The sequence below is a fragment of the Dipteris shenzhenensis genome, chromosome 31 (assembly GCF_047967505.1).
Source record: "Dipteris shenzhenensis isolate YYH24624 ecotype China chromosome 31, Dip_SZ_1.0, whole genome shotgun sequence".
NCBI classification, from domain to species: domain Eukaryota; kingdom Viridiplantae; phylum Streptophyta; class Polypodiopsida; order Gleicheniales; family Dipteridaceae; genus Dipteris; species Dipteris shenzhenensis.
This window is the reverse complement of record NC_141626.1, coordinates 36656992-36667114: the sequence shown is the minus strand read 5'-3', so window position 1 is coordinate 36667114 and position 10123 is coordinate 36656992.

Sequence of the window (10123 nt, the reverse complement as noted above, 5' to 3'; positions counted from 1 at the left end):
TAATATGGACGGAAATAAACTCTCATGGAGAACACTCAAGAGAACTCTCAAACTCTCGATCACTCTCTCAAGAATCGTGATGCCTCAGCGGAAGGCAAGGGAGCTCTGATACCATGTCAAAGTGAGGGATCAAGGAGGATCAAAGTACCACAAGAGAGACATAGGGTAGCAAACACTCAATCTATTGTAATGTGTGTTCTCAACAATACATGATAGGCTTGTTATATAGAGAGAGCCTTTAGAATAGTCAAACCATGTGGGATCCTCTCATCCACATCTCTCCTTGTGGATATCCTCAATCCACATCTCCACATCTTGTAGTCCACATCCTAAGGTGGTTACTTTAATTCTTTCCTATACCATACCTTAGCCCTTTAATCTATGTGCTCATGGCACCACAACTCTCAACTGTATTTACAAGATGGGCGATCTTGTGAGGTACTTTACATGATACAAAATATGATTCGTATCAATGCTCCATGCAAGATGTTCATATTGCTAATATGGTGTACTTTTTCATCTTCTAGGTATGTGAGCTCAAAGGAAATAGATCCCACCACGCTTGAGAATGCTCGAGTTATGTTAGTGGAGGTGGTTTGTTTAGTGGAGGAGACATTTCCACATTCTATTCTCACAACCCAACTACATCTTATAGTGCATTTGGTGGATGAGATTGCTATATGTAGTACTATACATGTACGATGGTTGTTCTTCCTCGAGCGCTTCATGAAGACCTTGAAGGGCTTCGTGAGACAAAATGCAAGACGCAAAGGTAGCATGGCCGAGGGTTGGTTGGTACAAGAGTCACTTGTATGTATTTCTGAGTTTCTTGTTGATGTGGATAGCTCTCTCCCACGACTATGGAGAGATGTCGATGAAGACTTAAGGATGACCTCTATTGTGCCTCAAGGGAAAGGATGCAACAAAGTAATAGACACGGAGTTGCATAATAGTATCAACCTCTATTGCGTGCTTAATAGTGATGTGATGAAAAGATGGGTGACAAGATACGAGGATGCAAAGGCAAGAAGACAAGAAGAAAGGGCCCTCTTTCGTACACACCACAGATCTCGTGTGCCATACCCTCAATATCTAAGAGCACTTCCAAAGGATATTCATGTGGATTGGCTACTTGATGAAATGGAGAAAGCAGAGAAAGACGAGGGGATGCATATCACAATGGAAGAATGGGAGTATGCTAGGGGATGCATAAACAAGGTCGGTATATAGAATGTTATGCATAAGTTAGGAGCTATCAATAATTTAGATTGCTTATTTAATTAATTTTTTCTTGGTGTAGTGTACTATGTTCAATGCTATATGGTGTGAGGGCAAGCATTGCGAGATTGATGATAAGAGAAACACACAAGATTGCGGCATCATTGCTACTTGGAGGAGCCAATGGAGCCATGGATGATTATTGTGGCATAATCCAAGATATTATTAAGCTTGACTTTCGACGCTTCTTTGTGTATGTTTTGGATGTAAAGTGGTTTAAGGACATGGTGGAAAGAAGCCCTAATGCAACAATCAAACGCCATGCAAGTGGCTTTGTAAATATTGACTCCACAAAGTTTTGGCAAAGTAGGAAGGACACACTAGTACTACCGCAACAATGTGAACAGGTATTGTGCACACATATAAAAATACTCGCTTTTAAATATTTGATACCTTCGATGCAAGGAAAATAACATGATTGTATTTGTGTTTGAATTAGGTTGTCTATCAACCAATGGTGGATAATAATAGATGGTGGCATGTCATACCTATTATGCCACGTTCCAAAGTGATGTATAGTACATTTACTAATATGGAGCGTATGGAGGATGATCATGGCCATGGAGGTGATGATGACCGTGATACGAGAGAGGAGGATGATCATGAGATAGGAGATACAGATATTGAGGCCATTACCAGGACGAGCCTACCATTGGTGATGCTGATTTCGATGAGCACATGAGTAGCACAAGTAGTAGTGGGTTGAATGTATTTGTAGATCGAAACACTTGTTTGGATTTTGAAGTAGATAGTTTGGCAAGGGTTGATCTCATTGAGGATGAGATTGAACCGTAGCCCATCATTGATATTGGCAAAACTATTTTACATATTGTCTCATTCTCCTCACCTCACTTAATTCTTGTATATGTGGGCTTGCAAAAAAGCATTGTTGTTTTTGTTAAAATTATGTGCTTTGGTAATCATGCGCAATGTTTGGAAAGCAGTAATGTACACCAAAATCTCACTATCTGTATTCTCTGTTTAGCATCTAAATATGCGTCTAAATACATGTCTAATTCTCAGTGTAGATGCACAAATAGATGCGCTAATACACACGCAAATAGACACGCTGATAAATGCAATGTTAGATGGCCCCGTATTTTCTTAGTGAGACGTGCTAATAGATGTGTTAATACATGTGCAAATAGATGAGCTATTAGATGCGCTATTAGACGCGCCCGTAATTTCTCTATTCAAGCAACACCTATAGATGCACCCACTATTTTGCACGTCTATAGTTGCTTTGTGTTGTTGTGTATTTTAGTGTGTAGACAGGTTGGCGCTCATCTCTCTTGCGAGAGTTGTGTGTTGCAGTCTGTTTTTGTCGTGTGTTGCAATTTCAATTTTAATATAAATATTTATTTTTTACCTGAGGCTGGCACTCATCTCTCTTAAGAGAGTTGTGTGTTGCAGTCTCAGTTTGGATAAAAGAGTTTGTTTGTAGGAACTCTTGGGTCGACACCCATCTCTCTTAAGAGAGTTGTGTGTTGCAGTCCAAGCTTAGTGGTGTTTTCATAGATGCTTATTCTGGAACTCATCTCTCCTTGAGAGTTGTGTGTTACAGTCTAAGTTTAGAGATGTTTTTAAGCACACTTAGTCTAGCACTCAACTATCCCTTGATAGTTGTGTGTTGTAGTCTAAGTTAGATATCATGCAATGTGCTCTTAGACACTTAGTCTGGCACTCAACTATCCTTTGATAGTTGAGTGTTGTAGGCTAAGTTAGATATCATGTGATGTGCTCTTAGACACTTAGTCTGACACTCAACTATCCCTTAATAGTTGTGTTGTAGTCTAAGTTAGATATCATGCAATGTGCTCTTGGACACTTAGTCTAGCACTCAACTGTCCCTTGATAGTTGTGTGTTTTGCAGTTGAAGCCTAGTGTTAGATGGTGAAGTCCATGGTTAGGATTATACCTAGGTTATTTTTTGTGCAGGTTACACGCTTATTTTTTGTGTTTTGATTTTTTGGAGTCTGTTACATGATGTGAGCTTGAGTTGAGAAGTTATACCTAGGTAATTTCTTAGACTGCTTGCATTGTTAATTGTTATGGCTTATGAGTTTCTTATTGCACCTGACATTAAATTATTTTTTGAATTCTGTGTTGCAAATTACTGCATATGAGATGGCTCACACAAGTGAGAAGAGGAAGTGTCAGCAAGATGATCTCACTAAGATTTAGAGGAAGGTGCTAAAAAACGAGAATGTATACTTCTTAATGAATGTCGATCAGGACATCATTGAGACAGCTTTCCAAAATGGTGAAAGCGGTGTACAGAATTTGGTGAGGAAAATGGCGGAGCATGGAGGGAGGACCTTGCGTGATCGACTTCTAGATGTATTTATAGTAGAGTCTATGGACCAGTATTTGCACCACTTCATGTTGGAGAGTCGATGATGCCTCGGTCACATGGATTGAGACATAAACTCCTATGACACAAAGTGGTAGGTCTTGCTGTAGATTTATGGGTCACGTACATCAAGAATGCATGGTGAGGTTTCAAAGGCAAAGGAGCTGCCTCGACCTCCGTTCCATCAATGCACCCACGTCCCCAAGCACAACTGCAACCACAAGCACCAATGCACCCATGCCCCCAATCACATGCTACATTGCACCCACCACAACCACAAGCACCAATGCACCCATGCCCCTAGTCACATGCTGTATTCCACCCAACATAGCCACAAGCACCACTGCAGCCACACCATGCATATGCACCAGTGCATCAACCACAGCATGTCTTTCCCCATATTCCTTTTTTCCAAGTTCTTCCATACCTAGAAGAAGTTCCTCCTCCCCATTCACATCTCCCACCACATGCACGCCCACATTTTGCCACATCTTTTGCTTCTCCATTTGTGCCTCCTACCACACATGCAGACTACTTTCCATCTCCTGCATGTACTCACCTGCATCAAGAATGCACAATCTATCTACACAAGCAAATACGTTTCCATCTCCTTCATTCTCGCTTGCAAAGCCCCATGTGCATCACATGGCTTGCGTGATCGTGCAGTAGTAGCAAGACCCATGCGGCCCATGCTACTTCAGTGACAAGACATTCGATTCACGCCTAGTGTGGCAGTGGGAACAAGCATACATGAAATAGTCAACATGTGCAATCTTCTTGTTGCTCCATTTGATCTGCACAAGATTTATGCATGTAAGGTGCTGAGGCTTTCTATGCCCACTAATGCATTGAAGGCTAGAGCCTTGGAGGAGGCCACATGTTTGGGTGATGTCGTACATCCAAGCATGGGCATCATCCAAGCAATAGGTCTAATCCATGATGATAAGCCAATGATACTATGGATACTATTTCTGTTCTGGAATGGAAATCATTTGGAAAGATGGCTAACCTATCTCGAACATGACGAAAAGTGACCATCTCTAGTGTTTCACAAAGATGATGTGGAAATGCTTGCTAGAGCTCCATGTGTCCATCAGCATGTATTTGATATTTTAAGTGCACTAGTTCGTACTATTCATTACATGCACCAACACAATGTCCTGCATAACATTTTGCATGCAGAAAACATTATGCTACACTTCTCAGAGTCATACCAGGAAGTGTATCTGGGCATTTGTGATTGGGGAATAATGACCTCATGCAGCACTAGGAAGCACTATCCAGCATTACCTAGTGAGATAGCCCCAACACTGTGTGGAGTTCCATTGCAAGATTTTGGAAGGTTCCTCTAGAGTACCTCTACACCAATCCCCTACCTTTCAATGTTGCACAAGATGTGTACGCTATGTCTCATCACATCTTGAGAATCTTAGACATTTGTGTACCATCGCCAAGTACGAGACCCGCAGAAGCTCTAATTGGGCATCCACGGGACATCAAGCTTAGCCTCAATTTGTTGTGGGATCTTTTTTTTCATGGGACAATCCATATAGGCATGGCCTATGCCACAATCTCTATAGAGTGGTTGGAAAGTAGCGGGGATGATGAGGGCACTTTGCAATCCGAACACCTATTTCATTAATTTTGGACTAGTGCACTGTCCAAATTCGTTTTGTGAGATAATTTTGGATAAAGCATTTCAAAAAAAAAGGCTCTTATAAAACAAAACTTTGAGTCAAAAAGTAAGATTTTAAAAAAGCAAATTAGAAAAAATGACGTGACATGTTATTAAAACTAGAGTACATTAAAAAATGAGGACTTCATGTTGTAAAAGAGACAAAAAGTAAGATTTTAAAAAATCAAATTAGAAGAAAAACTAGAGTACATTTAAAAAAAAGCATGACACATTTGTACAAGAAGTAGATCATATAACTCAAAGCCATATGGTGTTAAAAAAAACCTTCCATTAGCTCAGCCTAGAAGATGTCATCTTTGTCTTTCTTGTCTCTTACAGTTACTTTAGAAAACACATAAGTCTATGGAATTAAATTTCACAAGTACTTTAAATTAAATTTCCATCACTTGACTATTAAGTCATTAGAGAGAGTATATGTCCTCGAAAGTGCCTACTATGGCATTGGCTTCATGAAAACAAGTAGACTTTAAACTTGCAAGCCATGCATAACCAGGGCTGGCATCGCAAATCTCCTCACAGACTCTCCTCACAACTTGTTTCAAATCTTCCGCTGACTTGTAAGCATTCAATAACTCTTCTTTTCTCTCTTGGCTTTCCTCATCTTCACCATTTTTTTCAATACAGCTTCTAGCCACCGCCATATCTTGTACGAAAATTTAACTCGTTCGCATAAGAAGTACGTGATTAAAAGACTTAGCAAAAAAGAAAGCTAAGGATATTCACCTCTTCTGTTGAGTTCAAATCAAGCAGCCATGTGCGTAACATATCCTCCTCGAATGATTTTCCCTTCATTGGTCCATACAAAAGAGATCTAAGACAGAATTTGAGTTCAGTAAATGAAGTCGGGTAGTAAGTAGTCATTGTCTTAGAGGGAAAGTGGGAGAAGGAGAGTGAGGGAGCAATAGCGAGGGATGCACAGTGAGCTGCGCCTCCTTCAAGAGTGATAGAAAGTGAGGGAAGACGTAAAGTGAAAGATGAATACAAGTTAATCAGAAGGACTAGGATGTAAGAAATAAGAGAGTGTTTGTGGAAGGACTACGATGGAAGATTACAAGTGCACTAAGGCACGATGTGTTCGCTATGGTAGTAATTAGACGCTGAATACTCTCAACCCAAAATGCTAGCAGATCGGCTTCTGTATATGATTCCATTTTGATTGGTAACTCCAAATCAAAAATCTCTCTAAGAAACAACATGCAGTTGTAGGCAACTCTCCACCCACAGCTGTGTCTATCTTTTTGCTCCACTGGCAGACGTCTTTTAAATTCTACTTGATCTTGTTGCTCCGTGGTTGTTCTGACAGCAGATACTAGCCGATATGCAGCACTGTCCATCATGACATATTAAATATATTAATATGTCATGATCATAAGATACAAAATAAGAAAGTATCAAAAATATTAAGAGAATAATTACCTTGGGGAGTTGGCATGATAGCCTTCCATTGAATTCACAAACCACAAACGGTTGAGTTCAAGGTCCCAGAAGATCAGACTCCAATGTGAGCTACACGACCAGAATAAAAATGATTATTGTTTTACACAAACTTGCCAAAGAAATAGTAAAAATAAGGTTAGAGTTGATACTTACGCCTCATGATAAGGCATTAAGATGACTCGCACCCCATCTAAATTCAAAGGGCTTAACTAGGGACAAACATCTTCTATAGTCTTTTGAGGAGAGCTAAGAATAGAAGAAAGGACAGCATCGAGCATGTAGACATGATGCTGCACTGCACTAGGAAGCTGAGAAATAACTACACTGCACCAAGAAATAAACAAAACGTTAGCTCATAGAATTGATTTGCATTCTGCACTAGGAAACTGATATATAACTACACTGTGAATAAATAAACAAATGTTAGCTCATTGAAGTAGCAACAAATAAACAAACGTTACTTGAGAATGGCCAAGATAACATTGTCATTAACCTCTTTTAAAGGATTGGAGAGGATTGAAACCTCCTCTCTACCAAAGCTCAAATACTGAGGTTCTCGTTTCCAAACGATCCTAACTTCAAATGAGCTCTCCATTTTATCCAATGCAGCTAAATTTGATTCTTCAATCAAATTTAGAGGTGGTTGCATTGTTGAAGTAGAAGGGAGTGCCTCCGTATTGACTTCATCCATTTCTTCTCCCTCTATTGCCTGTAAACAAATATGAGAGATTAGATTCATTATCTTTAAATTTAAATCTTATTTAAAAAATTGTATTAAGTTGAGAAATAGAGAGTTCATACCACTAAGTATTGTCGTAGTGGCCTTTTTTCATAACCCTGCAAGCCATAATTATCAAAGAAGGCATCATCGTGTTTGTCTTCATCCACCAACCTCTCTCTGAACGGGTCATGTAAGTCCATCTTTTCATCATCATCAACTGGGACATTATGATCTTCAAGGTAATCATCCATGTCATCGGTGTCCTTGTGGTCTATCTCTTTTTCATAGCCTGTGGTTAGATCTGCTTGAAGCTGAAAATAAGCCATGAAATGCTTATTTTCAATAATATTTGTGGAGTTGCCTTTTCTAAGGAGATCCTCAAATAAATATCCCATCTTGCACAAGGTGACCTCCCAACCTGCCGGTAGCAAATTCTCCATCATGGTAAGCAAGAGACTCCCACTTTTTGTAGGACTTCCATAGTTGTTTTTTTGATAATGTATGGACCTCGGAATATCTTGCTCTTCTAGCATCAATCTCAAATTATTTGAATTCCCTCTTATGTTCTTTTGTAAGGAGTGATCAGGGTTGGGACTCCGCATACATAAAAAGAATGATTCAAGAGATTGAATCTCTATGCCACATTCTCTCTTGCCTCTCTTTGCTGCATAAACACCATTATAGATCTTCAAATCTGATGAATATGCTCGCTCTAGAGTAACCTGCATGGCTTCTTTGTCTTTTTTATCAACAAAAATGACAATGTTGCAAATTGCCACTTTGCTAATGGTGGTATATACTATTCTATCAATGAAGTTATGGATATCATCGCTAGAAACTTCATTGATAAAGAATAGTTGTGGCTTATCCCATGCTGACTCATTCTTGAAGAAGTCATCTTCTGAGACTCCCCTGAAGTTCACAAGCTTTCTAGACTCTGCCGTAACCTCTACATTGAATTGAAAGCTTTGGTGCATATCTGTCGGCATCCTTATCTCGCTAATTAATCTTTCCACATATGCAACCACCTGTTGTGGGATTTCTTTTCTCATATAAGAGGTTACTATTTCTGACCCATCTTCATCCTTTTTAATCCACCTCTTTGCCCATAGCTTTACCTTGGGTGTTGACAAAGAAGCTATATGCTTCACCACATTATAGTCAATGTTACAATGAGTAAGTGGAATTTGTTTCTCTGACAACAAATACTTAATGGCACTTTGCACTGCATCATGCCTCACCTGTACATTGATGCATTCTTCCATGCAGTGGTCTTTGTCTTTTCTTCCAAAAAACCATTCTTTCTTTTAAATTTTTTGTGCTGCCATGGATGCATACTTGTCAGGTAAGTACTTTATAGGCCTCCACATCCTTGCCGTCAACTTTTTCTTATGCATTACCTTTGACTTTCCGGAGATAAACAAAGGAGCTTCATAGGTCAACTGTCCACGCTCACAAGCAATGCACGTTTCAAGCATCTCATTGAACACTTCAACAGGACGAAATATGATAGAAGTGTAGTCAGCATATTTGTCCCTCACCACCTTGAGGCTTGTCATACTTTCTTCTCGCTCTTGAGTTCCCCTAGGCACAACTGCACTCAAAGAAGTATAGAAGTTCGTGAGTGTGTCGGCGTCTGCTTTTGTGACCTTTCGCTTCAAATTAGGATTTGGAGAACCAAATGTTGTCCATATAACCCTTACCTTCTGTAAGACCTCTGATGTTGAGGATATCTTACGCTTTCCATGGACATAATGATTAAGTCTTTCGGACTCAATCAAATACTTGATCTCATGCTTGAATATACAGATTGTTGCAGGATAATAATGAAATGAACTTTATCTTTGCAAATTGTTCTGGAGTGAGTCTTTTGACCTCCTTTGCTTCCCTTGCAATCTGATTACAAGCATAAGCCCAATGTTGACCATCAATGGGCTGGAATCTGCAATGAAGGAGGAATTCCTTCTTTGCTTCCTTTAGCATATTCTCACCTTGTGCCTCTTCGCCTTGTTCATGTGGAATATTTTTAAGAGTGTCTTTAAAGAATCGACTGAAGGTTTCCTCAAAATGTGTAGGCCCTGTAAATGTTATTTGATCCAAAAAACTATTTTTGCTTGGACAAAACATTATTGGGCGCAAGACCACATTGCTTGCCACAGGTTTCTTACCATCTCTCAAAGCCTCGTATATTTGCATTGCATAGGATATATCAAGGCTTCGGCTATTAGTAAAGAGAGCTGCAACTTCCACATCTTTGGCATTCACAAACCACGTCCTTTGACCCCAGATATATCCCACATCATCATCTATAACTGCTTCATTAAGACGCAGACTAAGATTTTTGATTGATGTGAGTTCATCCTGATCATCTTCACCCTTGGGTTCTGAGTCTTCTTCATCTTTCTCTTCTTTTAACCATTTTTCATCCACATTATCTCTCTTTACAGTGGGACGATGTCTTTTTTTACTGCTTGGAACCGTGGCTCTTGTAGTACTAGCCTTTTGCATTTCACGTCGTGGTTTGCTAGCAAGAGCTTCTAGCATAACTGCAGTGGATCGACCTTGATCTTCTTCAATTTTTTTAAATTCCCATGCACTCAAGGCTTGTGTTTCATTATCCTTAGTTACATCCACCATT